The 27,239-nt window shown below is 40.1% G+C and overlaps 1 pseudogene; it reads right to left on the reverse strand.

Annotated features, from left to right (window-relative positions):
* Window positions 1-18,313: 18,313 nt before the first annotated feature.
* Window positions 18,314-24,516, reverse strand: LOC103239520 (elongation factor 1-alpha 1-like; annotated as a pseudogene).
* Window positions 24,517-27,239: the final 2,723 nt, after the last annotated feature.

Consider the following 27,239-nt stretch of genomic DNA (forward strand, 5'->3'; position numbering starts at 1 on the left):
CTTCCCAATATCTCTGCCCACACCTGATGGCCCCAGATGAAGCTGACAAGTGACTACAGTCTTACCCTATTGCCAGCACTCTGATCTCTACTGTGCTACTCTTTAGAGCCCTCAATTTGCAGAGAGAACACTCTTCTCCATCACCCCCAACCCATGGAGAGACAAGAGAAGAACAAAAAGCCATCGCACTCCACTTCCAATAAATTCCCTTATTAAATGAGCTCTCATTTGCTTGCATAGGATGTGTGGGGTGGCAGGAACGAGTGAGGTGGGAGGGCTCGTATGCCATTTTTTGGCAAGTCTTGGAAGGGGGTGATGAGAAGCTCTTTTTCTGCATTCTTTAGAGTGGGAATGGAATCGAATGTGATTAATGACTAGTCTTATCTTTGGGGCTTAGTAAAAATTCTGAGAATACAGAAATTCCATTGCACATGTTTTTATAATCTTATACCTCATAGCCTCTAAAGGTGACTCATTTTAAAGACAGAGAATGTTAGGTATAAAACAGTTTGCAGATCATTGCACAGTCTTCAAAGTGTGAGTGACAGAAACCAGAGATTCTGCCTCTCATCTGTTCAACTCTCTTTGGTGTACCCCTTCTGAGGACCATGAACAAGACAGATATGGCCCCTACCCCCTTACAGCTTATACTATCAAGAATGACTACTAAAAAATACACAATTACAACAAAGTGTAATAATACTTTGATAGAAGAATCACAGCACAAACTAGGAGCCCTTAACTTAGGATGAAAGGTTAGTATGCATGAGGGTAGGCCTCCTAGAGGAATCACCTGCCACCTCAGGTTCTCTCAGTCTTTACCCTGGACTGTGCTGCCAACGCCAGGGACCCACCACTTAGTGGTCCTGAGAGTGCCAGGCCCTCCCTCTTGGCCTCTGCCACTCACCTAGAGATTGCAGCTCTTTGTGGTGACCAGGAAATGCACCACTCAGATCTCAGGCTGAGGGGAATGGAAGTGACATGACCCCAGCTTCTGTATTCCGAAACTCCACTGTGTTAATGCTGATGCCTGCCTCCCCAGTCTGTGCCCAGCCAGGGACTAAGTGGTGCAGGGATAGCAAAGCAGGCCCATATCTGTGAGATGTGGGACCCTTCTGTGGGGTGACTTGGGCATAGGCTTCCCTATCAGCCTAGTGCCCCAGGGAACTTCCTTCCCTGTCTCTATCATGGTTTGACATTCCCTGCTTTCTCAAGTTCCTTCCCCTTTCTCCCTTGTAGTTGTTTCACCAAGTAAATCTGTTGGATATCTTGGATATCTAATCCAGTACTTTTTTTTTTAGATGGGGTCTTGCTCTGTCACCCAGACTGGAGTGCAGTGGCGTGATCACAGCTCGCAGCAGCCTGGAGCTCCTGGGCTCAATCGATCCTCCCATCTCAGCCTCTCAAGTACCTAGGACTACAGGCATGCACCACCATGCCAGGCTAAACTTTTGTAATTTTTGTAGAGATAGAGTTTTGCTGTGTTGCCCAGGCTGGTTTCAAACACCTGGGCTCAAATCAATCTGCCCTCCTTGTCCTCCTAAAGTGCTGAGATTATAGGCGCGAGCCATGGCGCCAGGCCTCTAATCCAGTCTTGATGTCTGCTTCTCAGAGGACCCAAATCAACACATTTTACCACTCACTTTGGGAACACTTAGGGAAAGAAAAAAAAAAAGAGTCTCCTTTCCTCCTATGTTCTCCACGGGCTTGGGCCCTGCAAATTAGAAAACAAAAGACAGACTAACAAGAGAAAAATAACAAAATTTATGAATGCCTGTAGTGTGAATACATATAGGAGAAACATAGTGATGAGTCACTGAAAGATGGTGGAGGTGAAAGCATCTTGGATGCTAATCTGCTGTGTTCACTTCTGATTAATCCCAGTTCCTGGAAGGCCTCTAAGATTTCTAGTTTATCTATTGTTCCTTGTGTTACCTTGCCCTTAGGTCAGACAACCTTAATGTTATCCCATTTTAATTGTCCCACACATCCCTTCAGAGTCACCCCTTTCCTATGCTATATAAGCTCCAGGTTTGGGGGTGATGGCACAGGGATCCACCATCTTGTCTTGAAGCCGGCCAAGACACAGACATGGCTTCTGTTCGTAAGTCCTTATTAAATGTTTCTTTCTAAGAAAATGGATAGGTCAGCCTCTTTGGTTGGCCTCTCAGCTTCCTTGGACTTTGGGAGCATGATTGTATAGGCCTGCCCCCCACAGAACAGATATGGTTAGAATGTGGGTATATATGACATCTTAATGAAGAACAGTAAGTCTGTAGAGAGGTGACAAGACAAAGGAAAAGGTTTCAGGCTTCCAAGGGTGGCAAACTGTGGGAAGATAAATGTATGGGGAAAACTCATGGAGCAACATTTGTTTGTGTGGGGCCATCTCTCGGCACTGACTTTCCATCTTCTTCTTGGACATAAAACTTTCACAAGAGAGATTTATGGCAGCTCCTCATTTCTCAGAAATTTCTACTTTCAGTCAAATAAAGGAAGCTCCAGGAAGGCTTCTTTCTGTATCTGTTGAATATCAAATATCTTCAGTTCAAAATAATCCTTATGCCAAGGTGCTAATTTTGATTCCTTACACGCTACACTGTTGGGTGTAGGATCTGGTATCCTGAGAGGCTGCAGGAAGGATCAGATGGCATGGCCTTGAGGAGTAAAGGATTTAACTCCACATGGATGAATTCTGTCCAGTGGGAAATAAAGAGACAGGAAGGATCAGGGCAAATCGATTCCATTTCTCCATTCCTCCCATTCTGAGGCATGGTTTCTCTGTACAGTTACCCTGAGAAGTTCTGAGTACCCAACATCTGTTGAGAAAACTTACATATCTCTTCAAGGCTCATCATGAAGCAGTGGCAAGTGTGGTAACACATTTCACATCTTTTCTTGCTTCTCTCAATTTTTTCTCACACTTGCTTGCCTCAGATTACACATACCTGCCCCCTTCATAAAGCATCACACTGATTTCATGCCTTAGGCTTTGTTGTCTAGGAAACTTGGGCTAAAACAACCGATTTTTAAACCAATACCAGATACATAAATAAGAAATAACCTGGTGAAACTGGAGGAAAATATCCTAAGCCTGCAGAATAGTATATCTGGAGACCTAAAGGCAAAGTGACTGTGGGTTTTTATATTAGTCTATTCAGGTTGCTATGAAAAAATACCATAAACTGGGTAGCTTGTAAACAACAGAAATTGATTTCTCACAGTTCTGAAGGCTGGGAAGTCCAAGATCAAAGTGCAGCAGATTCAGTGTCTGGTAAGAGCCTGTTTTCTGGTTCATAGATGGGACCTTTTAGCTGTGTCCTCACTTAGTGGAAGGGACTACTTAGCTCTCTAGGGTCTCTTTTTTAAGGGTATTAATCCAATCATGTTGGTTCTACCTTTATGACTTAATCACTTCCCATGAGCCCCACCTCCTAGTGCCATTGCCTTGGGAGTTAGGATTTCAGCATACGAATTTTGGAAGAACATAAAAACTTAGTTCATTGCACTGGAACTTCAAGAAATGGGAAGTTCACTTTGGCTAGAGAATAAACCTAGGGTGATAGTGTAGGGGTTGTGAGAGAAGAGGGTAGAGGTATATCTGCTCACAAAGTACTGAGTAGGCCATGAGAAGGAGACTTGGGAGCTACAGAAGGATTTGAAGCCAAAGAGTGACAAGGTCAGATTTGCATTTAAGATCACACTGGCTGCAATAGGGAGGTTGGACTGTAAGTGAGCAGGGAAGATGTTGTAATCTTTGCAAAGGCACACTAGGGTTGTGGTATTGGTGTTAATTTTTATGATAGGATGGAAGTAACCTATTATACATTAGCTATACCAATTTTAGTTAAGTAGTCCAATCATATTATTTCTTACTACCAATTCAAGTATAATTCTCTTTAAAGTTACTATGAGACTGACTCAAAATTACAACAAAGGGCTAATTTTGGTGTTAATAAATATTTAAATGGAATTTATTGGGAGCCTTTCTAACCCTGTGGGGTGTTAAGAATTATCTGAAGTGTTGAAATAGGCAAAATGGATTTCTGGAAATCCTTTCAGTTTAGTACTTGGCATTGTCTAACTTGCTGAGGGAAGGATGTACTAGTGAGTGTTGTCCACAGAAACGGAGCCAATAGGATGTGAGCGTGTATACAGTCATGCAATGCTTAGAACATCCTGAGAAATGCATCATTAGCCAGTTCCATCACTGGGTGTATGTAGACAAACCTAGATGGTATAGCCTACTACACACCTAGGCTATGTGGTATAGCCTTTTGCTCTGAGGCTACAAACCTGCACAGCCTCTGTACTGAATACTGAAAGCAATTGTAACATAATGGTAAGTACTTGTGTATCTAAATGTATATATACATAGAAAAGGTACAGTAAAAATGTGATATAAAGGATAAAAAATGGTATGCCTGTTACAGGGCACTTCCCATGAACAGAACCTGCAGGACTAGAGCTTGCTCTCGATGAGTCACTGAGTGAGTGGGAAGTGAATGTGAAGGCCTGGGGCATTACTGTACACTTCTATAGACTTTATCAACACTGTACACTAAGGCTACACAAAGTTTATAAAAAATATTTTTCTTTCTTCAATAATAAATTAACCTTAGCTGACTAATTTTTGTACTCTTTAGACTTCTTTTTTTTTTTTTTTTTTTTAACTTTTTGGCTCTTTTGTAAGAACACATAGATTAAAACACAGATACATTATACAGCTGTGCAAAAATATTTTCTTTCCTTGTATCCTTATCCTATAAGCTTTTATTTTTAAGTTTTTCTTTTACTTTTTAAACTCTTTTGTTTAAAACGAAGACACAAACATACACATTATTCTAGGCCTACACAGGATCAGGATCATCAATATCACTGTCTCCCAACTCCTCCTCTTGTTCGTCTGAAAGAACTTCAGGGGCAATAACATGCATTGAACTGTTATCTCCTGTGATAACACTTTCTTCTGGAATACCTCCTGAAATACCTACCAGAGGCTGTTTTACAGTTAACTTTTCTTTTTTAGTAAAAGGTGTACACTCTAAAATAACAATAAAAAGTATACCATAGTAAATACGTAAATTAGTAACATATTCATGATCAAGACTGGCAGGGCACTACATTTGTTTACACCAGCACCACCACATTACCACAAACATATGAGTAATGTGTTGCCCTATGATGTTACAATGGCTACAGTATAATTTGCGGATAGGAATTTTTCAGCTCCCTTATAATCTTATGGAAATATCATTGTGTATGCAGTTCATCATTGACCAAAATGTTACATTGTTCATAACTGTATGTGTGCATGTGTGTGTGTGTGTGTATATATGTGTGTGTGTGTGTATATATATGTATGTGTGTGTATATATATGAGAGAGTGAGAGAGAGAAAATTAGCTCATGCAATTGTGAGGACTGATGAACCTGAAATCTACAGAGCAGATTGGCAGTCCAGAGACCCAGGGAAGAGTTCACACGGCAACTCAAACCCAAAGGCAATCTGGAGGCAGAATTCCCTCTTCCCTGGGCAATCTCAGTCTTTTCTTTGATGGCCTTCAACCAATTAGATGAGATCCACTCACGTAGAAAAATCTGCTTCACTGAAAGACTTTTGATTTAATTGTTAATCTCATCTAAAAATACCTTCACAGCAACATCTACACTAATGTTTGACCAAATATCTTTGTACCAGAGCCTAGCCAAGTTGACACATAAAGTTAACCATTACAAGGGGGGCTACCTGATTCCCAAACTTTTGTTTGACATTTTATTTGCTATTAATTAGGAAATCTTACATCTCTTTAAGGACAGAGGTAAGCTTGTAAAAAAAACTGTTGACAATTCAAGTGATTCTTTTTCAATAATAATATAAACAAATTTTGTCCCAAAGAGATGCAAGCGATGTGAATACAACCCAAAGGTTATCATTTATTGTAGCTTTTGTGTCTAACCTACTATCATTATTTTAATCCTTAAAATATGCTCTTTCAATAAACCTTGCCATTTACAAGTTCACTAATTAATGAGCTGAATAAAACTTTTAACCCATATTTATTTTATGTTTTAAAAAGTATCATGTTTTTAACTTTTGAAAATTATACTTTGACAGGGAATAAACACACAGTATGCAATATAGAAAAGAATGAGCATAATTATTCGATTTGTGGTTTTTTATTTAATTTAATCATGCATGTCAGGAGACTGTTACCATCTCATTTTCTTCATTGGTCTCTAATTGATATGGTTGTTGGAGTTAAGACATATACAATAAGCTCTCCAAATATTCTTTCTCCCCCATTCACTCTAGTCTCTCTTCTGGGGACTCTTATTACATATGTTTTGGATCTTCTCATTGTATTCTCTCTGTTTCTTTTCTTTTCTTTTTTTTTTTTTTTGAGACAGAGTTTCACTCTGTCGCCCAGGCTGGAGTGCAGTGGGCACGATCTCGGCTCGTGGCAACCTCCGCCTCCCAGGGTAAAGCAATCCTCCTGCCTCAGCCTCCTGAGTAGCTGGGATTACAGGTGTGTGCCACCACACCTGGATAGTTTTTGTATTTTTAGTAGAGACAGGGTTTCACCATGTTGGCAGGGCTGGTCTCCAACTCCTGACCTCAGGTGATCCACCTGCCTCAGCCTCGCGAAGTGCTGGGATTACAGACATGAGCCACTGCACCAGTCCTCTGTTTCTTAATCTTTCTTTTATTTTCCATCCTTTTCTCCCCTGTCAGGCTGCATTCTGGATAGTGATTTCTAATTTATCTTTCAGTTTGATGATTTTCTTTTTTAGTCTATCAAAACTGCTATTTAATCTATTCATAGAATTTTTTGTTTCAAAGGCTTCACTTTTTATTTCTGGAATTTCTATTTGCTTCTCCACTAAATCTGCCCATTTTTTTCTCACAGCATCTTGTCTGGTGTTCGGATTATTTATTTTATGCAGCCAATCATTTAAAACATACTAATTTTCTTTACCTGTCATGTTTTTCTATAATATGATACTTTTGGGATATTGATCTTGCTGTTTATTGTGTCTGCTCAATCTGGTTTATGCTGAATTGTTCTTCTCCTCCTCTTCTCCCTCCTCCTCCTCTTCCTTCTTCTTCTTTTTCTTCCTTCCTTCTTTTTTCCTTCCTTCCTCCTCCTCCTTCCCTCCTTCCTTCTTTCCCTCCTCCCTCTCTCTTCTTCCTACCTCCCTCTCTCTTCTCCCTCTCTCTTGTTCCTTCCTCCCTCTCTCTTTCCTCTTCTCTTTCTTTCTTTCTTTCTTTCTTTCTTTCTTTCTTTCTTTCTTTCTTTCTTTCTTTCTTTCTTTCTTTTCTTTCTTTCTCTTTCTTTCTTTTCTTTCTTTCTCTTTCTTTCTTTCTTTCTTTCTTTCTTTTTCTTTCTTCCTTTTCTTTTCTTTCTTTCTTCTTTCTTTTCTTGCGAGGATCAAATCTATATTAGTTTCCCATTGCTGTGGTCATAAATTAGCATGAACTATTTGGCTTCAAACACCACAGATTTGTTATCTAATAGTTCCACAGATCACAGATCCAAAATGTGTCTAATTGGGCTAAAACCAGGTATTGGCAGTGCTGGTTCCTTCTGGATGCCAGGGGAGAATACATTTCCTTACGTTTTCCAGCCTCTAGCTCTCATTCCCTAGCTGGTGACCTCATTCCATCTTCAAACCCAACAATGATGGTTTACATCAGAGTCACATCCCACGACTCTGACCTCTTTGGTCTTTCCCTTTCACTTTTGAGAACCCTTGTGATGACATTGGGACCCCCAGAATGACCCAGGATAATCTCCTTATTATCTGGTCAACTGATTAGCAACTTTTATGCCATCTGTAATCTTAATTCCTTTTTGCCATGTGTGATAACATATTCACAGGTTCTAGGGATTGGGATTTGGATGTCTTTGGGGAGCCATTATTCTACCTATCTTACAGCCTCTTGAGGATCTCAGCTTTATGCAAAGACCTCAATTCTAACTTGCAACCTCTGTTGTACCAGGGCTCAAGGTGCTAAAACCTAGGCTCTTAGGTTAACAAAACCAAAAGCTTCATCCAGTGAAGCTGCAGTACTAGCTCATATGCTCACCACCTTAGATTTTATTTCTTCCTTTCTTTCATTGGGGATTTATTTTTCTTTCTTACAAGCTTAGCTGTAATTTAAAGGAATATTTGTTATATTTATCCAGTATTTCTAGGAGTTCACAGTGTGCAAATTTGGGAATTAACTAGTCAACAATATGGTCAGGAAAATACATCTCCAATATGATCCCACTGGATCAATCAGGGTACAAACAAGAGGCACTATAAACTGTATGTCCGAATGCTTAAAGGTTACAAAGGAAGCTCTAATTATTTTTAACTAAAATGTATTCAGTCCTCCTAACTTGACAAATGCACTGCATAATGACCTAGGTCAGATTATAATGTAAGATTCTCACATTCCTTGGTGTTCTGCAGAGGACTAGGCTACCTGAGGAGAGATGGCCCCCAGCTGTGGCCTGTTTTCTTTCTCTTTTTACCACTGGCTCCTTCCAGCACTGTGAGGCCTACCCAGGCATGTGGACCTCCCACCGTTCTCCCGATGTTAAACTCTGTTCAAACCCTTGGCCAACAGCCACCCTTGGCCACTCCTCAGGCCTCAGAGTTGTGTGTACAAATAGCAAGTCTGGCCTCTGCAGGGAAAATCTAAGAATCCTGTGGCAGTCTGGGCAGCGAATTCCAGGAATTTAGGTACCTGAGTTTAAAAAAGGCAGAGTGTGGGCTTCAGGCAGTTCAGTCCCCTTAGACCTATGGACCTGGTTCTGTGGGGAGGAGAGCAGTGGCCAGAATACAGCCTTCTAAAGCACTGTGCCTTGAGCCAGACACCCTCTTATCTGGCTCTCAAGGTGGCCTCACAACCAACTGCCAAAATATGTCCACTTCTGCTACCTGTACTATAAGTTGGAACTTCCCCAAGTTATTTTTTACTTGGGCTATTGCTATAGCTTCCTAACTGATATCCTGGCCACCAGTGTCACTGCTGGCCGTTAGAAACCGGTTGAAATCCTAGCCTGACTACTTATTAGCAGTATAACTTTGAGCAAGTGACCTAACCTTTCTGGAATCTTCATTTGCTCAGCAAAATTGCGCCTAAGTTTTAGACTCACAGAAACTATGGGAGATAAATGTTTATGGTTGTTTTGAGCCATTACGGTTTGGAGTAACTTGTTATACATAAATGAATAATGTATTATCACCCCACCTCACTTTTGAAATCATGGTATAATATACATTATTCTAGAGGGACTTTCTAAAACCTAATAGAATAGAAAACAATAGTAAAGGTCATAACTTGTTCTATTGGTTCCTCAATAGTACAAGTACCAATTATTTTAAGACAATGACTAAAAAAACCTTACAGGCTAACTAAACTGGACACATATCATATCAGGTCTCTCTCTCATGGCATACATGCAGATTCTACATGGAGGGTGGTGCTGTGCTGTGTCCTCCACTCCAGCACTAAGCCCTTCTAACCCTACAGTAGTTTGGTTCCAACACTCCTTAAAGCCTATTGCTGAGTCACAGAGACCTTACTCTTGATATTTATATGGTAATATTGAGGAATAGGCTGGTTTGGTTGGTCAAACATTATATTTAATACTTAACCAGCATTACTGGCTGGGTGCAGTGGCTGATGCCAGTAATCCCAGCACTTTGGGAGGCCAAGGCAGGCAGATCACAAGGTCAGGAGTTCGAGACCAGCTTGTCCAACATGGTGAAACCCCGTCTGTACTAAAAATACAAAAATTAGCCGGGTGTGGTGGTGGCACGTACCTATAATCCCAGCTACTCCAGAGGCTGAGGCAGGAGAATTGCTTGAACCTGGAGGCAGAGGTTGTAGTGAGCTGAGATTGCAACGCTGCACTCCAGCCTGGGTGACAGAGCAAGACTCCATCTCAAAAAATAATAATAAAATAAAAATAAAAATAAATTATAAAATAAAAAATAAAAATATTTAACCAGGATTATGAAATTCAAACTGCCTATTGAACCTGGCCAACAACTAAGATAGACACGAACATAATTTATTGTTTACAATGTAGAGAATACTAATTTACTATATTTCTATTCTGAGTCACTAAAATCTATTTCTAATGTCTTTAGTTTTGTCATTTATATCAGCGGGCCCCAATGTTTTTGGCACCAGGAACCAGTTTTGTGGAAGACTATTTTTCCACAGACCAGGGTGGGGATGGTTCCAGAATGAAACTGTTCCACCTCAGATCCTCATAAGGAGTGCGCAACCTAGATTCCTCGCATGCACAGTTCACAGTAGGGTTCATGCTCCTCTGAGAATCTAATGCCATGGATCTGACAGGAAATGGAGCTCAGGTGGAAATGCTTGCTCCTCTTCCACTCACCTCCTGCTATGCAGCCTGGTTCCTAATAGGCCATGGATCAATACCAGTCCACAGCCCGGGAGTTGGGAACCCCTGACTTATATGTTCTTTTGCTCACTCATTCAGCGTATATTTATGAAGTATTTTCTATGTGCTAGCTCCAATAGAGAGTACAAACTAAATAAGACATTTGCCCTAAAGTCTATTGAAAAAAAGAGAATTTATAGTCTAGTAGAAGATAAGTCTAGGCACAGTGGCTCATGACTGTAATCCCAGCACTTTGGGAAGCTGAGGCGGGAGGATTGCCTGAGTCCAGGAGTTTGAGACAAGCCTGAGCAACATAGCGAGACCTTGTTCTATTAAAATTTAAAAATATATAATAAAACAAAAAGCTGCTTTTAGAAATATAAGCCCTTTGCATGAAGGGGAAGCATGTATGTGTGCCTGTTTGTATATACACACATAGGTCTATTCATCCTCCAGATGAAGAGGGAGTGCTATAGTTTTTAAAAAGTACTGAAGTAGAACATGTGAAGAAAATTGCGCAAATCCTAAGTGCATGGCTTAATGAATTTATTAAAATTGAACTCAATAACCAGCACCCAGATGAAAAAACAGAATTTTACTAGTACTCAAGAATCCCTTTTCTTGTCTACACTTTGGCAGAGGGGAGGAAGTACATCAAACAACTTTTTTTTTCTGTTTCAACAATCGGCTTAATGCAATACCTTCCTGCATCATGAGTCACTCAGACCATTATTAGTCAGCCTTAAAAAATAGTTTCTCTGAGACAATTCTCTCCCTCCTCACAAGCTAAACAGTGATTAACGTCCAGGTGAACCAGAGTAAAAATTTCCAGCTGTCAAATTAACAGTGAGAAAGCATTTTTTTCCTCACAAAAGATGTGTCTAGACTCATGAAAATTAGAAAGTGGCCAGGTGCGGTGGCTCACGCCTGTAATTCCAACACTTTGGGAGGCCGAGGCGGGCAGATCACGAAGTCAGGAGACAGAGACTATCCTGGCTAACATGGTGAAACCCCGTCTCTACTAAAAAAAAAATACAAAAAATTAGCCGGGCGTGGTGGCCGACACCTGTAGTCCCAGCTACTCAGGAGGCTGAGGCAGGAGAATGGCGTAAACCCGGGAGGCGGAGCTTGCAGTGAGCTGAGATCCGGCCACTGCACTCCAGCCTGGGCGACAGAGCGAGACTCCGTCTCAAAAAAGAAAAAGAAAATTAGAAAGAGAAAATATTCATTAGTTCATCACATAAAGGGTTATTCCCTCATACATAATTCCTACCTTTTCTCTAGTTTAAAATGAGTTCGGCTGTTCTTATTTAAAATCAAGTCTTACACATAAAGCAAACCTAATGCAGTCTTTATTACAGTAGTAGACAGGAAGCACGCACCAAACCATTTAGATACTACAACCCCATAATGTTGCATCGAAGCTGTGGCATGTTATTAGAAACCAAGTGATGTACAGCATCTTTTATTTTATGTTTAGAAAGCACAGGACAGCTATCTGACCCAAAGGTGAATCAATGTGGATACCAACAGGCAAAGCAGCCATCGAGGTATAGGAATTCAGAGGAATGATGTTTAAGTCTCCTTGAGTGATAATATCAATCAGTAGCTACAGGAAATGCTAAAGACACTTTTGCACTAGATCCTCCTTTAATCTTTCTGAGAAAATCTTCATCACAGTTCAAACAGAATGAGTAAAATTAAGAGTAGATCTTCAGTAGGCAAAGAACTCAGACTGGGACCCCATGGATCGTCGATTTGATGCTGTTTTTTTCTGGAGAATTAGAAAGGGTGAAGAAAGCTTGAATCCCAGCATTTGTGTTGCCAATTTCAGTAAAGTCTCCATTGTTTCACAACTTTCTCCAAAGAATCTGAAACCTAATTCCACATAAGCATAACTAGGAGCTTTTTAAGGTAAAAACCATGGGTTTTTTTTTTCCCCCTCTCTAACTGTGGCATCTCCTACAGCACTTGGGACAGTGTAATTGATTAATAAATATTTCATAATTGAATGAATGACTGTGTGGAACTTTCTCCTAAAAATGATTAGGAGCCATTGAAGCACGTTCAGGAAATGAGTGACATGACCAGATTTCCTCTATAGCTAACTCCTTCTGGCAATAGTATGGAGCATATATTAGAGAGACAGACCAGGAGGTATTACTGGGAGGCAATAGTCCTAGTCCAGACTAGAATAAGTGATAGTCTCAACTAAGGTTGCACAGGTTAAGGTGAAAAGTAGAAACTGACTTAAAGGATACTTAAAAAGTAAAATCTATGTGATCTAGTCATTGATGGCATGTGGAGGGAGAGAGAAAATACTAGAGGAGGACTCTAAAAATGATTCTTGGGATTCTGGTTTGGTCTTTTGAATGAGTGATGGGACAGATGGTTGAGGTAAAAAATGCAGTAGTGGGAGGAACAGATTAGATGTCAAATACAGTGAGTTTACAGTAGCTTCTTTAGGCTTAAGGTGTCTGTGGGATGTCTGATTTAGAATCAATAGAGTGGAAACAGTTATTAAAGCCATGGGTTTTGATGTTTTTGTTCACAGGAAAAAAAAAAAAAAAGGTGTAACATGAAAATCCAGAGGGCTGAGGGCAGAACCACAGGCAATACAGACATTTAGAGGTTGAGCAGAGGACGAAAATACTGACACAAGGAGCAGCATTGCCCACAAATGACCCTGTGTATTTATTCTAGGATACCTGGATACCAAGCTAGCTGGGATCAGGGACCCATGTACCCCTACTCTCAGAAGGGGAGCTGAACCTAAGCTTTTCTCTGTTTGGCAGGGGAAGCTGCAGCATTCATAGACCCTAAGCTCTTCAGATACTGAGCTGCTGGTGTACCCCTAAAATAACTAAGCATATGTATTAAGATGTATGCATTTCCTACAAGCCACACATAAGAAAGGTAGAATTTCTTCTCCCTTATGATAATTTAACTTCATTTTTGGTATCACATAAGATTATCAAGTGACTCATTTTTTAAAAGAATAAAAGAATAAAATAAAAACAGGAGACTTGCTAAGATATTCACTTTGGGAGGCTGTACATCTATCCTAGCAAAGATGTTACTGAACAAGACATTTTGGAAGATTCTCTTTTCAATTTGCCTCCACTTGAAAGGGTAAAAGTTCATATTTTTAGACAAATTTAAGTTTTGAAAACAATCCAAGTTGTTTGTAATAAAGTTTGGTGGAAAAAGTAAATGACAATAATGAAACACAATCATATCATGCTATAAGGAAATGGATTGTTTTTCCTCTTTAGGGCCCTAATGATCTGCTCCATTTTTCCTGCCTTTCTCTTGTTCCCTCCCTTTCTTTTCAGGAGCTCTTGCATAATCCAGCCAGACTAATCTTCGTGAAGCATAATTCCAATCATGTCACTATCTTTTTCAAAACTTGTCAGTAACTTCGGGGTACTCACGTAAAAATGTCTAAACCCCTTTGTCTGGAAGTCTAGGTTCTTTCCAGTCTTACTGAAACTTGTTACTTGTCCTCCCTTTCAGCCCAATAAACTGAACTCTTGAATGTTTTCTGTTCATTCTCTGTGGTTTTTGAGAGGGTTTGGCTGTGTCCCCACACAAATCTCAACTTGAATTGTAACTCTCAGAATTCCCACGTGTTGGGGAAGGGACCGAGTGGGGAGGTAATTGAGTCATGAGGGCCAGACTTTCCCGTGCTATTCTTGTGATAGTGAACAAGTCTCATGAGATCTGATGGGTTTATCAGGGGTTTCTGCTTTTGCTTCTTTCTCATTTTCTCTTACTACCGCCATGTAAGAAGTGCCTTTCTCCTCCTGTCATGATTCTGAGGCCTCCCCAGCCATGTGAAACTGTAAGTCCAATTAAACCTCTTTTTCTTCCCAGTCTTGGGTATCTCTTTATAAGCAGCATGAAAACAGATTAATACAATAAATTGGTACCAGTAGAGTGGGGTATTACTGAAAAGATACTAAAAAATGTGGAAGCAACTTTGGAACTGGGTAACAGCAGAGGTTGGATCTCTTTGGAGGGCTCAGAAGAAGACAGGAAAATGTGCGAAAGTTTGGAACTTCCTAGAGACTTGTTGAATGGCTTTGCCCAAAATGCTGATAGCAATATGGACAATAAAGTCTAGGCTCAGGTGGTCTTAGATGGAGATGAGGAACTTTTTGGGAACTGGAGTAAAGGTAACTCTTGTTATGTTTCAGCAAAGAGACTGGCAGCATTTTGCCCCTGTCCTCCCTAGAGATCTGTGGAACTTTGAACTTGAGAAAGATGATTTAGGGTATCTGGTGGAAGAAATTTCTAAGCAGCAAAGCATTCAATAAGTGACTTGGGCTCTGTTAAAGGCATTCAGTTTTATAAAGGAAGCAGAGCATAAAAGTTTGGAAAATTTGCAACCTGACTATGCAATAGAAAAGAAAAACCCATTTTCTGGGAAGAAATTCAAGCCAGCTGCAGAAATTTGCATAAGTAGCAAGGACCCTAATGTTAATCTCCAAGATCTTTAGGAAGATGTCTCCAGGCCATGTCAGAAACCTTCACAGCAGGCCCTACCATCACAGGCCCGGAGGCCCAGGAGGAAAAAGTGGTTTCATAGGCTGGGTCCAGGGTCTCTGTGCTTTATGCAGCCTAGGGACTTGGTGCCCTGTGTCCCAGCTATTCCAGCCATGACTGAAAGGGGCCAACATATAGCTCAGGCTGTGGCTTTAGAGGGTGAAAGCCCCAAGCCTTGGCAGTTTTCACATGGTGTTGAACCTGTGGGTGCACAGAAGTCAAGAATTGAGGTTTGGGAACCTCCACCTAGATTTCAAAAGATGTATGGAAACACCTCGATGACCAGGCAAAAGTTTGCTGCAAGGGTGGGGCCCTCATGGAGAACCTCTGCTAGGGCAGTGTGGAAGGGAAATGTGGGGTTGGACCTCCCATGCAGAGTCCCTACTGGGGCACTGCTTAGTGGAGCTGTGAGAAGAGGGCCATCATCCTCCAGACCTCAGAATGGTAGATCCATTGACAGCTTGCACTGTGCACCTGGAAAGGCCACAGACACTCAATGCCAGCCTGTGAAAGCAACTAGGAGGGAGGAGTCTGTACCCTGCAAAGCCACAGGGGCGGAGCTGCCCAAGACCCTGGGAGCCCACCTCTTGCATTAGTATGACCTGGATGTGAGACCTGGAGTCAAAGGAGATCATTTTGGAGCTTTAAAATTTGGTTGCCCTGCTGGATTTCGGACTTGCATGGGTCCTGTAACCCCTTTGTTTTGGCCAATTTCTCCCATTTGGAATGGCTGTATTTACCCAATACCAGGACCCCCATTGTATCTAGGAAGTAACTAGTTTGCTTTTTATTTTACAGGCTCATAGGCAGAAGGTACTTGCCTTGTCTCAGATGAAACTGTGGACCATGGACTTTTGGGTTAATGCTGAATTGAGTTAAGACTTTGGGGGACTGTTGGGAAGGCATGATTGGTTTTGAAATGTGAGGACATGAGATCTGGAGGGGTCAGGGTGGAATGATATGGTTTGGTTGTGTCCCCACTCAAATCTTAACTTGAATTGTACCTCCTAGAATTCTCATATGTTGTGGGAGGGACCCAGGGGGAGGTAATTGAATCATAGGGGCCGGTCTTTCTTGAGCTATTCTCGTGATACTGAATACGTATCATAAGATCTGAAGGGTTTATCAGGGGTTTCCACTTTCACTTCTTTCTTATTTTCTCTTGCCACTGCCATGTAAGAAGTGCCTTTCTCCTCCTGCCATGATTCTGAGGCCTCCTCAGCCATGCAAAACTGTAAGTCCAATTAAACCTGTTTTTGTTCCCAGTTTCAGGTATGTCTTTATCAGCAATGTGAAAACAGACTAATACAGTTTTTATTTTTGTTTTCTTTCCATGTCCAATTTCTACCTTTCTTTTAAGACACTGAGTGAATGTCCTCAAGCCCATTTAGGCTTCCCTGATTGCTGCAATCCTGTTCCATATCCTTGGCTTCTTCTACCCAAGATAAACCCGTCACCCTCCTGCCACAGGAATGCCAAAACTCCTCATTTTGATTACATAGGGTTTTGTGGGAATATGGTGTCAGTATTAATGCAACGTTTTAGTTTTTAATAGCAATGATATATTTAATATAATACAAGGAATTTTTAAAAGTGGACAATAATAAGACACCTAACATAAGTTACATTGATTATAGAGTAGCCAAAAGAGCACACAATCTTTAGAATTTGACAAAATGTATTTGAATCCTAGCTCTACTGTTTATTAGCTGGGTCCCTTTAGGCAGCTTATTTAATATCTCTAAGAATCTACTCTTTCATCTGTAAAATGAAAAATAATGACATCAGCTTCATAACTTTATTATGAGGATCAGAAGAAAGTCATGCAAAAGACTTTCTAATGATCTTAGAGAGAGGAAGTCCTCTATAAACGTGACAAGACCTAGAAGCCATAAAAGATTGCTATTTTGACTGCATAAAATGTAAACATTTTTGCATGACAAAATAATGCATAAGCAAAGCCATAAGAGGGTAAACTGGAAAACATTTTTGTAGCATTTATGACAGATAAATTACTTTCATTTTCTCATATATCGATGAAGAAAAGGATCAATTTATTGAAAACATGGACAGAAGACATAAAAATACTCCATAGAAGATGAAATACAAATAGCTTATAAACGTATAAAAAGATGCTCAACTTCGGGCTAGGCGCAGTGGCTCACACCTGTAATCCCAACACTTTGGGAGGCCAAGGCAGGTGGATCACGAGGTCAGGAGATCGAGACCATCCTGGCTAACATTGTGAAACCCCGTCTATACTAAAAGTACAAAAAAAATAGCCAGGCGTGGTGGCGGGCGCCTGTAGTCCCAGCTACTAGGGAGGCTGACGCAGGAGAATGGCGTGAACCCAGGAGGCAGAGCTTGCAGTGAGCCAAGATAACATCACTGCCCTCCAGCCTAGGTGACAGAGAGAGACTCTGTCTCAAAGGAAAAAAAAAAAAAAAAAGAAAGATGCTCAATCTTACTTGTAATATAACATAAATATAACATAAATGCAAAGTAAAACTCAATAATAGACTATTTTCATCTAACTCCTAAATTATAGGAGAAGTAAGCATATTATTAAGGGAAGTGTAAATTGGTACAACTTTTTCTGAAAAGCAATTTGACAACAGCAATTTTTAAAATAACAATTTAACCATATACTACTCCTCTGAGCAATTTCCCATCTGGGAATGTATACGCCTGTGCTCTCTGGTATAGCAGCCAGTGACCATATTTGGTTACTGGGCACTTGAAATGTGGCATATCTGAAATGACATGTAATTTAAGTGTAAAACACACACTGAATTTTAAAGCCTTAGAATAAGTAAAATAATGTAAAATATTTCATTTTTTAATCGATTACATGTTGGAAATGACATATTTTGGATATAATGAGTTAAATATAATATACTATTAAGATTAATTTTACTTATTTCTTTTACTTTTAAAAATGTGGCTGCTAGAACATTGAAACTTACATATGTTGTTCACATTATATTCCTTTTGAACCTTGTTAGCATATACAGTTCTACTTATATGCATAAGAAATTATGTATGTATAAAGAATATCTGAAAAACATCTTTAATATTCACCAATAGAATCTTTGCTAAATAAACTATGATACATTCAGACAATAGAATATTATGTGGACTGAAAAAAGAATGAGACCAGTCTGCCCTAAGATGGGGAGCTTTCCGCTAGATATTATTAAGTTAAAAAAAAAATAAAGCATGGAATAGATGTGTAGTGAGTTACTGTTGGTGTTCAGTGTATATTAAACGAATTTTGAATGAATTATGTAAATTGTACTTATGCATAGAATATTCTTGGAAGATGCACAAGAAATTATTTTTAGTTATTGTTCTAGAGAGAGGAAATTGTGGTTCACCATCAGGGGCTGGAGAAGATTTATTTTTAACTCTACTTTTTTGTATTGATTAAATGTTTTGCAACATGTATTCATTACCTATTTAGAAAAAAAGCTGTATTTACAAGTTTTCATTGTCTTTGAAGAAAACAATTCTTATAAAGAATTTCCTGAAGTCAGCTATGTGAAGGTGGAAGACGGATGTAAAATCACAAGGCCTTACGCAGTAGTAGGTTCCTAAGAAATAGCTGTTGCTTTCCCTTCCCCACACTTTGACTAAGAGCACAGATGTCATAATAGAATCTTTCCACATTTCAGAGATCCCTTAAGCATCCCTATCACGTTATGGCTCTAGAGATGTCAAATGTAAATGGGATGAGGCTACACTGATCCTGTGACATGCCCTGGAAGTTAGTTATTTCTCCCCAATAAATCCCAGAAACTTGCCTGCTTACTTTTATATATGTCTCATCAAAATGGAAGGCAGTCTGTATAATGTATAACTTCCCAGTCAGTGTAATATTGTAGGCTGTCTACAAATTTTATTACTATATTAAGGGTTGAAGCAAACTTTTCCAGTTATTACATCCTCGGCACTAAAATCTTCACTCTCCTTGTCAGTCTCTTGATTCTTCAGCAGTTAAAACACTCTCTTTTATTTCTGTATCAGAAACTCTATGTGCTTCCCTAACCTCTTTGTCTACTTCAATCACCTCTTCTCACTTTGATGAAGTTTGTTGATTGATTGCTTCTCATGGGTACGACTGGCTTTCCGGCCCTTTGTCTAAATTTAAAACACTGGAGCCAATCTTCAGAAAATACACAGTGCTCAATCAATTGCATTTGCTCATAAAATATCTTTTTTTTTTTTTTTTTTTTTTTTTTAACAAAAGTCTCTTGATTCTGCTTCCTCATTTCCATTCCCATTGCCTCTGCCTGAGTCCAGGCCCTCTTCATCTTGTCTAGAATATGTCAATTACCTCTTAACTAGTCCGTGTGCTTTCAGACTCCCCACTGGCAATCCATTTTCTACTTTACTGCTAAATTCTGAAAACAGATTCATGCCTCCATTCATTCAATCATCAGACATTCATTAAGTATCTCCTTTGTGTCAGGCATCATGCTAGGAACTGGGGACACAAATACTAATTTTTCATAGGAAGGCACTACATTTCTGGAGCTTAGAGTTCAGTGCAGGAAGCCATCGAGTAGACACATGGTTTACAGTGTACAGGAGTGGGCACAGGATGCCCTGGCAGCATCCATCAGGGAAGGAAATTTCCCCAGAGCCCTTGCTATCTGGTCCAACTGCTAAGAGACAGGAGCAGACGTTCTAGGCAGAGGGAGTAGCAAGGGCCAAAGCTAAGCAGGGTGGTACATGGTGTGTGTGGTGAGTGTGACTGGCCAGGCGGTCAGAGAAGATTTACAGGAGTCAGCACCAGGTAGTAACAAAGGGCCTAGGGGGGCCATGCAAAGGAGTTTGAACTTTATTCTGAGGGCATATGTTTTAATAACAGTGGTCATGAGATCAGATTTGCATTTTATGGAGATCATTATGGTAGGAGTTTGGAGGAGAGCTGGAGGGATGAAAGACTGGAGACTGGAAATAAAGTTAGGAAGAGGCTGGTTCAACTATTTGGTCATGAGAATAACCTAAATCAAGGTAAGAGCAGTAGGGGTGCTGAGCAGCAGACAGATTTGGAAGAACTCAACAATAAAATGGACTGGGTTTAGTGATTGTCTATTTGGATGTTTGTGAGAAGGAAAGAAGGGGAAAAAGTCAGAACTGACTCACAAATGTCTGGCTTGAGCCCTTGGGAGGCTATGAGAGGTTATGGAACGGGAAATGGCTTGGCAGAGAGAAGATGGTGGCAGTTGAGTACGTGGTCTGCATTCAGGTGAGAGATTTGGACTGGAGGCATTCATTCTTCATCCAATTACTCATTTAGTTAATAGGTGTTGAGTGCCTACTACATGTCAGGCACTGTTCTAAGCACAGGGATAGTGGCAACCAAACAGAACAAAATTCCTGTTCTAGTGGCAACCAAACAGGACAAAGTTCCTGTTCTTGTGGTACCTTCATTCCAGTAAAGAAACTAACAAACCACACAAGTAAAGCAATGCATAATGACTTGTTGATATGTGCTTTGAACACAAATACATTAGGATAGGGCAAGGAGACAAAGTGTGATGGGGTGTGAGGGATATTTTAGATAAGGGCATCCATGGAAAAGCATCTTTCAAGAGGTGCTATTTGAGCACAAACCTGAATGAAGTGCCAGAGGGAGCCATGGGAAGGTTCAAGGGAAGAATATGCAAGGAAGAACCATGTGGGACAGCAGGCTCCCTAAGCAATGGGCAGCAGAGGCTGTGGGAAAGAGGGGGAGGGGAAAGGGATGCAGATGTTCCCATAATAGGACCTCTAACAGTACCTAAAAACCTTGATGTCTTGAGTGTATCATCTTGCTTCCTTTTGAAGCCAACCCTAGAACTAATTTCTTCCTCCATCATCACTTTCCAGCCTCTGATAAATATAGCACTGGCAACTTTGTATCACTAGTATTTGTTACCTTGGTATAATCTGAGCTTCTCCAAGTTAGGGATGCTGTTAATCTTGGTCACCTCAATAATCAGCACAGTGTGTCAGGAGCCGGTCCACAAATGTGTGTTGACAGAACAATAACGACAAACAACAGGACACAGCGAAGGTAAATCTGATGTCTAGGGGAGTGGTAAGTGGTTGGTGATAAGTAGGAACAAGGGATTGCTTTTTTAAAAAATAACTTTATATTTTAAAGCCCTGTAGTTTTACGTATTTCTCTTTGATGTCTTTTGGTATTCATCTCCATCTCTCTAATTACTTAATTTGTGATTTTTTTCAATTTTAGGTTTTACCTATTGACTTTCCATCATAGAAGATGAAGAATCACTTCTCTCTGCACCCTCCTCCACCTGAACTACACACATATACACACTGCCCATATCCCTACCAACCCATTATAGCTGTGTCATAATTTTGGTTAAATTAACATTGCAGGTTCACATTTCAATGGCTATGTAAATAGTATTCACACCGGGTTATGTGGTATATTATGGTTGTTATTACCACTTTTCCTTTCTTGCACAACTTTTTGTTTCCCTAGTGGTGGTTTTATTTATTTATTTATTGTCATTTGGTTAATTGATTGGTTTTCTAGTTTTCTGTGTTTAGTCATGAATTAAGCTTCTAGTCTACTGTTTCCCAGTCCTGTAACCTCTTCTAATACAATTAGACACGTGAGGGGTGTGTGTGTGTGTGTGACTCTTCCTGATGATAGCACTACTAGAATCTTTCGACCTGCTCCTTGCCCTGGTTGCTCTTTGGGCCCAGTGCTCACCTGTCATCCTGGGATTTTTCTTCACCTTTTTGAGACTGTATGTCCTGTCTTCCTCTGTTTTGGTTCACTCCTTTGTTTCAGTGTATCAGTTCCTCAGGCAGCTTCTTTGCTTCTTTTCATTAGAGATGTGGTCTCACCATGTTGTCCAGGCTGGTCTCAAACTCCTGGGCTCCAGCAGTTCTCCCACCTCAGCCTCCTGAGTGGTGGGGAGTACAGGTATGAGCCACCGCTCCTGGACTTAAGTAGCTCCTTGATAAGGTGCACAGAAGGAAAATTTGTTGAGGCTTTACATGTCTGAAAATGTTTTTATTCCTTCTTGACACTTGATGATAAGATAGCTAGATAATTTTAGAGTAGTAATCATTTTTGATCAGAAATATAGAAGTATTGTTCTACCGTCTTGTAAATTCTAGTGTTACTGTTAAGAATGGAAGTCATTCTTATTCTTTTTTTCCCTCATTAAACTTTGTTTTAATGGGTTTTAAAATTCTGTGACAGCTTTTTAGTCAAGTTCTTTCCATTAAAACGTTCTGATTTTTAAAACTAATGTCTTAAAACTGCCACATGCACAAAAATAGAAGAAACAACAACAACAAAAAAATACACACACAAACCCAAACATGGTCCACAAAACATTCTCCTTTCCTTCTGAAGGTTTTGCAATGCATTGTTATCATTAACCAGTCTTCTACTATTAAACTTAAATAGCCAATTGAAACAAACAGTTCTGACACTGTTCTTCCACCACTGATTAAGACTGGAGTGACAAGTCTTAGGGATAATATTCATTTAGCCTTCTGAGGTTTCTGGGCAAACTTGATAACCTTGCCAGTTCCAGCAGCCTTCTGGTCCACTGTTTTGATGACATCCACAGCAAATGTCTGTCTCATATCACAAACAGCAAAACGATCCAGAGGAGGATAGTCCAAGAAATTCTCAACACACATGGGTTTGCCAGGAACCATACCAACAATGGCAACATCATCAGACTTCAAGAATTTAGGGCTGTCTTCCAACTTATTACCATAACAGCAATCGATCTTTTCCTTCAGCTCAGCAAACTTGCAAGCAGTGTAAACTGTGTGACAATTCATTAGAGGGGCATGGTCAGCACCAATATGGCCTGGATAGCTCAGGATAATCACCTGAGCAATGAAACCAGCTTCCGTTGGTGGGTCATTTTTGCTGTCACTAGCAACTTTGCCACAACAAACATCTTTGACAGACATATTCTTGACATTGACGCCCACATTGTCCCCAGGAAGAGCTTCACTCAAAGCTTCATGGTACATTTCTTTTTTCTTTTTTTGAGATAGAGTCTCACTCTGTCGCCCAGGCTGGAGTGCAGTGGTGCAGTCTCGACTCACTGCAACCTCTGCTTCCCGGGCTCAAGCGATCCTCCCACTTCAGCCTCCCAAGTAGCTGGGATTACAGGCATGCATCACCATGTCTGGCTAATTTTTGTATTTTTAGTAGAGTCAGGGTTTCACCGTGTTGGCCAGGCTGGTCTCCAACTCCTGGCCTTATGTGATCTGCCCTCCTCGGCCTCCCAAGTGCTGGGATTACAGGCATGAGTCACCACGCCTGGCCCATGGAGCATTTCAACAGACTTTACTTCAGTTATAATATTGACTGGAGCAAGGGTGACCACCATATTGGGTTTGAGAACACCAGTCTCCACTCAGCCCACAAGCACAGTACCACTACCATCAGTTTTGCAGACATACTGGAGAGGTAGACCCAAGGGCTTATTAGTTGGATGAGTTGGTGGTAGGATGCAGTCCAGAGTGTCAAGCAGCATGGTTCCACTGGCATTGCCATCTTTATAGGTGAATTTCCATCCCTTGAACCAATGCATGTTAGCATGTGGCTCGAGCATGTTGTCACTATTTCAACCAGAAATTGGCACCAATGTTACTGTGTCCAGGTTGTAGCCAATTTGCTTAATATAAGTGCTGTCATTTTTCGCAATTTCCTCTTCTGGCCGTAGGGTGGCTCAGTGGAATTCATTTTGTTAACACCAACAATTGGTTGCTTCATACCCAGTGTTCAAGCAAGAACACCATGCTCATGGGTCTGCCCATTCTTGGAGATTCCACCTTCAAATTCACCAATGTCAGCAGCAACAATCAGAATAGGAAAGTCAGTCGGAGATGTGCCTGGATTCATGTTTATGATAAAAATCTCTGTGTCCTGAGACATCAAATTTCCATGGGGAGATATCAATGGTGATACGAAGTTCAGTCTCTGCTTTCAGTTTATCCAAGACCCAGGCATGGGAAAGAGCCCTTTTCCATCTCAGCAGCTTCCTTCTCAGATTTTTCGATGTTTCTTTTGTTGATGCTACCACATTTGTTGATCAGATGATCAGCGGTGGTGGACTTGCCCAAATCTACGTGTCCAATGACGATGATGTTGATACGAGTCTTTTCCTTTCCCATTTTAGCCTTTAGGAGTGGTTTTCACAACACCTGTGTTCTGGCAGGAAACCCATTGTGAAAAAGCCATTCTGATATTTGAAACTTGTTTAGTAACTTTTTTTTGAGAATATTTAAGGCCTTTCAAGCCAGTGTTATTAAAGTTGAAAATTTTTGTTTTGTTGTGTCTTTCTTTTTAAGACTTTGTTTTTCTCTTACAAGTGAAGAACATCACTTTACTTCTTAATAATTAGGAACTCTTTGTTCCTGAGATCTTTTTAAAAATAAAGTTATTGGTGCATAATATACAAACAACAAATTGCATTATTTAAACCTGATATCTTAATAATATTGAGTCTTCTATCTCATGAACATGATACAGCTCTTCATTATTTAGGTCTTTAACTTCCCTCAGTAATGTTGTGTAGCTTTCAATGTACAATTATTGAATATAGTTTAGTACATTTATGTGTAAATAGTTCATACTTTTGGATGTTGTTGGAAATGAAATTGTAATTTTTATTTTTCTGATTGTTTATTGCTAGTATATAAAATTCTATTTTTTGTATATTGACCTTGCATAGGCCTTGCTGAGTTTGAATAGCTCTAGGAGTTTTTTTTTCTGGATTCCTTATGATTTTACAGTACACAATCATGCTGTCTGCAATAAAGAGAGTTTTACTTCTTCCCTTCCATTATGTATACTTGTTGTTTTCTTCTTCTCTCCCTTCTCCTCTTCCTTTCTCCTCTTCCTATTTCCTCTTCTCTTTCTTTTCGTATTCTTGTCTGCTGCCTAGGGCCTCCAGAAGAATGTTGACTAGGAGTACTAGTAAGACTGGGTATTCTTGTGTTAATCTTAGGAGAAGACATTCAAAAATTTTCTACTATTATTAATATTTGTGATTTGATTTTTTCCTTCACCTATGGGCTATTAGAAGTAAGGTTGTTTTATTTCATGTTTGGGGCGTCTCTAGATGTGTTATTGTTTTTTAGTTTATATTTAATACTGTTGTGATCAGAGAGCATACTCTGTAAGATTTATTCTGTTAAACATCTATTGACTTACTTTATAGCCCAATATATACTCCATCTTCACGTGTATTTGAAAAGAATGTTTATCCTGAAGTAGTTGGCTCTAGTATTCTACAAATGTCAGTTAAAATAGTTGGTAGTGTACAGATCTTCTACAACTTTTCTGATTTTTTTTTCTCATCTGGATGTTATAGGAATTACTGAGAAAATTCTCTCAGTGTCTCCAACAATGACTATGGGTATGCCTTTTTCCCCTTTTAGCTTTGGTACTTGTTCTTCATATGCTTCAAAATTCTCTTATGTTCACATGTACACTTAAAATTGATAATGGCTTGTGGTTTTATTTACTATTTTATCATTATGAAATATTTCTCTTTGTCTCTAGAAATATTCTTTGTCGTGATGGCTACTTTTGGAAATCTGTATATGTTTATATAATTCATATATTAGCAAGGCTTCCAACATTTGGCATCTATTGTTCATTAAACTATTATACAGAACTGAGCATACAGTATGTACATAGGCACAGAGGCAGGGACAAAAATGACAGGACTGTTCCAAGGCCAGTAAGATTTGATGAGGCCGTAGCATCAGTGGGGACAGAGGAGTGGTTTCCATTTGGCCCTTTACACTGTATTATGGCTCTTGACCGTATAGCATAATGGTTTGGGACAGTCTTTGCAGTCTCATGGTCCCAGGTTTAACTTCTGAATCTACCATTTATTAAACTTGTGACCTTGGGCAAGTTACTTAACCTCTATTTCCTCATATGTAAAGTGGAGACAAATAATGACACATACTTCATGTGTTTTCAGAAAGATGAAATTATATATATAGCATACATACACATTACGTCTAGACACACAAATACAGTGCTTAGTAAAGTGTTCAATATTTTTATATGTATAGCTAGTATTATATATGTATATATTATATTACATGTATTATTATATATATTTTCATATAGTCGTCTCAATTTTCCTGCTGGCTTCAATTTTCAGAGATTTAATTAATTGTCCTTTTTGTTTGAAGCTTTCTTTTCTCCATTTGCTCCCATTCTCCCTGCCCCTACTCCCTTACTCTGCTTTCTTAGTTGCCAACTTTCTGGGCCTCCTCCCTGCCCAAATTGGATTTCATAGCCTCAAGAACTGCAGACTGTACAATTAAGGTAGTTGCTGCTTGCTATCTTTCTCCTTTTTCCACTCCCCCATGAACCTCAATAACTTGGCTACGATTTCAATTTCTGCTCTGAAAAAAATGCACTTATTAGAATTTTCCAATTATCTGCAATATGAATGCAGATAACTGAGGCTTATGTACCTAGTTCAGAAACACACCCATGTAGTTGTGATGAAAGAATAACACTTTTTGCAGAAGAAATGCTCCATATTTATGATAAATATTCTCAGCAAAAATTGTCAGTAGAGCTACAAAAGGCCCTTTGGAAGGGGCACTTGAGAACTCGGCTCAGTAACTTCCTTTTCCACCTTGAAGCATCCCCTTCAAAAGAATTCCCAACCAGATGATGTTTGATGTTCCTGACCGAGCTCGCAGCATGATGAAAAAAAAGATCATGGGTTTTGAAGCAGGTTAGTGCAGACGCCTACTCTTCGGGTTATTTCTCAGCCTGAGCGCGTTTCCTGGCTTGTAAATTGCATGTAGGGATCCTTTCCTATATCCACATCCACAATAGTTTCCCTTATTATGGGTCTTGGTGCATCTTATACCTTTCATTATCATAGTTTCACTTTCCATTTAAGTATCTAATAACGTCAGCTTCCTATAGTGGATTGTAAGCTCCACGAGGCCAAGGACCACGAGAATTCACTGTACTCTTGTATCCCCAGGCTAAATCATCACTGTACACCCAAGAGTCTAGCACAGTGCTGGCACGCAGTAGACAGCAAGTGAATGACAAAGGAGCAGTTGACAGTGGCCGGAGCTCCGTCGCTGGGGCGTGGAGAGAGTCGCCCCGGCCCGCAGTTCCCACCCTGGCACTGGGATAACTTCTCCCGCGGATGCCCAGAGCCGCCCTGGCCAGACCCTCTGTGCCCCAAATCCAGTCCGGCCAGGACCCACAGCCGCACGCAGCGCC

This window comes from Chlorocebus sabaeus, chromosome 11 (assembly GCF_047675955.1).
Source record: "Chlorocebus sabaeus isolate Y175 chromosome 11, mChlSab1.0.hap1, whole genome shotgun sequence".
In the NCBI taxonomy this organism is placed as follows: domain Eukaryota; kingdom Metazoa; phylum Chordata; class Mammalia; order Primates; family Cercopithecidae; genus Chlorocebus; species Chlorocebus sabaeus.